Source organism: Apium graveolens, chromosome 10 (assembly GCF_009905375.1).
Source record: "Apium graveolens cultivar Ventura chromosome 10, ASM990537v1, whole genome shotgun sequence".
Taxonomy (NCBI): domain Eukaryota; kingdom Viridiplantae; phylum Streptophyta; class Magnoliopsida; order Apiales; family Apiaceae; genus Apium; species Apium graveolens.
In genome coordinates, this window is record NC_133656.1 from 70,819,261 (window position 1) to 70,824,827 (window position 5,567).

The 5,567-nt window shown below is 41.0% G+C and overlaps 1 non-coding gene across 1 annotated transcript; it reads left to right on the plus strand.

Annotated features, from left to right (window-relative positions):
• The first annotated feature begins 5,084 nt into the window (after positions 1 to 5,084).
• Positions 5,085 to 5,188, plus strand: LOC141694205 (small nucleolar RNA R71). The gene has a single exon (XR_012563530.1). It is a non-coding gene; the product is annotated as a small nucleolar RNA R71 (small nucleolar RNA).
• The last annotated feature ends 379 nt before the right edge of the window (positions 5,189 to 5,567 follow it).

Below are 5,567 nucleotides of genomic sequence, written 5' to 3' on the forward strand. Positions count from 1 at the left end.
TCATAACATGAGCTATCTAAATATGGAAATGGTCAAAATCTAGCAGGGGGTTCTAGGGTCCTAATGTTATGCACAAAAACAGTCTAAAGAAAATCGGACGTTACGACGGCTATGTTTACGCGATTTCCCAATTTTAAACCATTCAAAACCAACCCAATTCAACCTCAATCCAACATGCAACCAACATCCATCCTTATCACATCATAACAACCCCAACCAATTCAATTTTAACATTCATACTTATGCCTAAGCTTGAATTTAACTATACTACAATCTTTTAATCAAAACAACAACATTTACCAATCCGATTCAATACCATTTCAATCCCAAACTCTAAATCACCAACATCAAGCTACAATATCATCCTACTAATCAAAATCATCTTATAATACATAGGAATCTAGGGTTTGGAGATGATATACCTTCCTTGAAGAGTGGAGAATCAAGAGAATGGCTTGGAATCACCCTTAAAGTCCTTATCCAAGCTTAATCTAAACAAAACTTCAAGAACACAAATTTTAGTTCTTGAAAAACACTATTCACCATCTTCTTTCATGATTTATAGAAAAAGATTGGCTTGGAATTAGAAGCTTAAACTTATAGGAAGTATGTAACTATCCATGGGGAAGCTTAGATAATTACCTTGCTAAATAGTAAGTGGAGGAGCTTGGACTTTCATTTTTTTAAGAAAAGGGCCGAGAGCATGAAGAACAATGCCTTGGTTTTTTTTTTTTTGATTTTGATGAAAGTGATTTGCTTGGCTTGGTTGATTGGTTTTGTGTTTGATTTAGTCAATTACCTTGTTGCCCTTGAATTTGTGTGGTTCTCATTCAACCACACCTCCTTCCTTCCCATGTCATGCCTATGTCATGTGGTGATGTCATCCTTCCCTCCTTGTCCTCTTCTCATTGGTTGGGTGACATCACTCTCTCTCTAATCCCTTTGATTAACTTCCTAATTGTTTGCCTAATGACCGCTGATCTGTTATACGGTTCGCTTAACTTTCGTTCTCGTTTATCGTTTAAAGGATCATACCCGGGATCTTATTACTTAGGTTCCCTTAACCTTTCTCAATATATTATATTCCTTTTTATGATCCTCTATTATAATCCTTTAATTTAAATCCTTTTTATCCTGTTACCTTATACTCAATTCTCTCCGTATCTAGTGTATTTCCGGGAAAATCAAAGTGTTCGGATTTGGATTCTGACGATCTTTATATACACTTATATCCCATATAAAGTACTAATAAAATCTCAGAATATCCATATCAGAACCCCTACATAGTGTGGCATGAAAAGTTTTCTCATTCGGCAAAAACACTATTCATAAGGGTTTCAAAATTTCCCAAAAATTGGGGTTATTATAAAAAACCTGCTTGCAGAATACGAGCTGCCATCTTCTCACCACCATAGTGTCCACCATAAACTGTGGTGTGGCAGTCTCGTAATATCCCCTCCGTCTCACAGAACGGGATACATCTCCTGATGATCTGGTCAGCTCCCTGTCTAAATAAATACGGTTCATCCCAGATATACCACTTCACCTCATGCGGAAACTTCTTCTTTTGAGCTGTGGTCAAATTAGGAGGCATTATATTGCTGACAAGATAATTCACAATATCTGCGAACCATGGCTCTTCCTCCTGAACTGCGAACAACTGCTCATCCGAAAAAGATTCGTTGATCAATGTCTTATCATGTGAAGTAGACTCGGGATTCTCCAATCTAGAGAGATGGTCAGCTACTTGATTCTCGATACCTTTTCGATCCTTGATCTCTAACTCAAATTCTTGTAGTAAGAGCACCCAACGAATGAGTCTCGGCTTCGAATCCTTCTTGGAAACCAAATATTGAATGGCCGCATGATCAGTGAATACTATCACTTTTGTCCCAAGCAAATAAGATCGAAATTTTTTGAAACCAAAAACTATAGCCAAGAGCTCTTTCTCAGTAGTGGTGTAGTTCATTTGGGCCCCGTTTAAAGTCTTGCTAGCATAGTAGACTACATGAAAGAGATTATTCTTGCGCTGCCCAAGAACTGCGCCCACATCATAATCACTTGCATCACACATCATCTCAAAAGGCCCTGTCCAATCAGGTGCTGTAATCACTGGTGCAGATATCAAACTCTTCTTAAGAGTCTCGAATGCCGTTAAACAGTCATCATCAAATTTGAAAGGCACATCCTTCTCAAGCAAGTTGCACAACGGCTTAGATATCTTCGAAAAGTCCTTGATGAAACGCCGATAAAAACCCGCATGATCAAGAAAACTACGGATTCCTTTCACAAAAATAGGTGGTGGAAGATTTTCAATGACTCCCACCTTGGCTTTGTCCAACTCAAGACCCTTACTAGAGACCTTATGCCCAATAATAATGCCTTCACGCACCATAAAATGACATTTTTCCCAATTGAGCACCAAATTAGTTTCCACACACCTTTTGAGTACTGCACGAAGATTATTCAAACATTCATCATACGAATGTCCAAATACGGAGAAGTCGTCCATGAACACCTCGACATTATTTCCAATCATGTCAGAGAATATAGCCATCATACATCTCTGAAAAGTGGCCGGTGCGCCACATAACCCAAACAAAACTCTGTGAAAAGTAAACGTGCCAAATGGACAAGTGAAGGTAGTCTTTTCTTGATCCTCTGGTGCAATACAAATCTGATTATACCCTGAATAGACATCCAGAAGACAATAATACTCATGACTGGCCAACCTGTCAAGCATCTGATCAATAAACGGAAGCGGGAAGTGATCCTTCCTTGTGGCCTTGTTTAACTTTCTGTAATCCATGCATACTCTCCATCATATGACTGTTCGAGTGGGGATGAACTCGTTCTTCTCATTTGCTACCACAGTGATACCTCCTTTCTTAGGTACACATTGCACGGGGCTCACCCAAGAACTGTCAGAAATATGATAAATGATTCCTGCATCCAGCCACTTCAGAATTTCTTTCTTCACCACTTCTTTCATGATAGGCTTAAGTCTGCGTTGTTGCTCAACATTCGGCTTACTACCCTCCTCTAGCAGAATCTTATGCATGCAATATGAAGGGCTGATCCCTTTGATGTCTGCTATAGTCCATCCGATAGCCGATTTGAATTCTCTCAAAATCCTTAAGAGCTTGTCCTCCTCACTACTTGAAAGGTCAGATGCAATAATAACAGGTAAAGTAGATGCATCACCTAAAAAAACATACCTCAAGTGTTCAGGAAATGGCTTAAGCTCCAAGGTAGGTGCTTCCTCAGTCGATGGTTTGAGCTTTCCTTCAGCATTTTTTAGGTCAGAAGTACCAAGAGATTCAAACGGCATGTCTAGCTTTCGCCTCTAGGGAGAAGCATTAAGATATTGTAATTGCTCATTGCCATCTTCATCATCACTGTCAAAATCCCCCACTAAGGCCTTCTCTAATGCATCAGACATTAGCATATGATCGAGTTCTGAAGTAACCGCAGAATCAATCAAATCCATTTTTAAGCACTCCTCGTCTTCTGTAGGGTATTTCATTGCTATGAATACATTGAATGTCACATCCTGATCCTGCACCCGCATAGTAAGTTCACCTTTCTGCACATCTATCAAGGTACGTCCGGTAGCCAAGAAAGGTCTCCCCAAGATTATGGGAATCTTCTTATCTTCCTCGAAATCCAGAATAATAAAGTCTGCAGGAAAGAAGAGCTTATCCACCTTTACTAGCACATCCTCCACTATGCCTCTTGGGTAAGTAATAGAACGATCAGCCAATTATAGAGACATGTATGTGGGCTTTGGATCAGGCAAGTTCAACTTTTTAAAGATCGACAACGGCATCAGATTGATGCTTGCTCCCAAATCACAAAGGCACTTGTCAAAGGACAACTTGCCAATGGTGCAAGGAATGGTGAAGCTACCTGGATCTTTAAGCTTTGGAGGTAACTTTTGTTGCAGCACAACACTACGTTCTTCCGTTAGAGCAATGGTCTCAAGGTCATCAAGTTTCACCTTCCTTGAAATAATACTCTTCATAAATCTCGCATAACTAGGCATTTGCTCCAGAGCCTCAGCGAAAGGTATATTGATGTGAAGTTTCTTGAACACCTCCAGAAACTTACCGAACTGCTTATCCAGCTTTTGTTGCTGCAATCTCTTAGGGAAAGGTGGTGGAGGATAGAGCTGTTTCTCCCCTGTATTACCCTCAGGCAGAGTGTGTTCAACAGTAGTCTTCCCTGGTTCCGCCGCTTTCTCCTTTTTCTTAGCTTCTTCATCACCAACTTCAGCTTTTCCTTCTTTTGCTTTCTCAGCATCAACAACTTTTTCAGACCATAAGGTAATAGCCTTGACTTGCTCTTTAGCTTCCTTCCTACCTGGCACTTCAGTGTCACTGGGAAGTGTGCCAGGTTGACGATTGAGCACTGCATTGGCTATTTGACCGATTTGATTTTCCAAGGTCTTGATAGAAACCGCCTGACTTTTGCATAACAGCTTAAGTTCCACAAAATCAGCACTAGAGGGTGGAGCTGCACCTCCTTGTTGAGGATATGATTGCCTTTCAGCATAATGTTGTGGTTGCTGGAATCCAGGTGGATTGAACTGCTTGCTTACGCCTTGCTGATATGGTTGCTGAATAGCATTTTGATTATTACTCCAGCTGAAATTTGGATGATTTCTGTTATTAGGATGATAAGTAGCTGGCACAGGCTGCTGTTGTCGCTGATAATTGTTTACATACTGAACAGATTCGTTAACAAGAGAACACTGATCCGTAGCATGAGAACCTGCATAAAGCTCACAGACCATAGCTATTTGATTGACTCCATAGGTAGCTAGAGAATCGACCTTCATAGACAGCGCTTGGAGCTGCGCTGTAATAGCTGTAGTTGCATCGACTTCCAGAATACCTGCTACCTTCCCAGGCATCATCCTTTGAGTTGGGTTTTGATGCTCATTTGTAGCCATAGTCTCAATAAGATTATAAGCCTCAGTATAGCTTTTGGCCCACAAGGCGCCTCTAGCTGCTGCATCGAGCATGGGCCGAGATTAGGCCCCCAAACCATTATAGAAACCAGTGATCACCATCCAATCAGGCATTCCATGATGTGGACACTTTCTCAACATCTCCTTGTAGCGCTCCCAAGCTTCGCATATAGATTCTGTAGGTTGCTGCGCAAAATGAGTAAGAGCACTCCGAATAGCCGCAGTCTTCGTCATTGGATAAAACTTCACCAGAAACTTTTGCGCAAGATCTTGCCAAGTAGTGATGGACCCAGCTGGTTCAGAATGTAACCAGACCTTAGCTTTATCCCTCAGAGAGAATGGGAAAAGCCTCAGCTTGATAGCCTCATCAGTCACACCATATTATTTGAAAGTACTGAAGATATCGACAAAATTCCTTATATGCATGTTGGGGTCTTCAGTCGCAGAACCTCCGAAAGAAACAGAATTCTGCACCATCTGAATAGTGCCCGACTTGATTTCAAAGGTGTTAGCCTGAATAGCCGGATGAAGAATGCTTGACTGAATGTCATCAATTTTAGGCCGAGAAAAGTCCATAAGAGCTGGATCTGCCGGA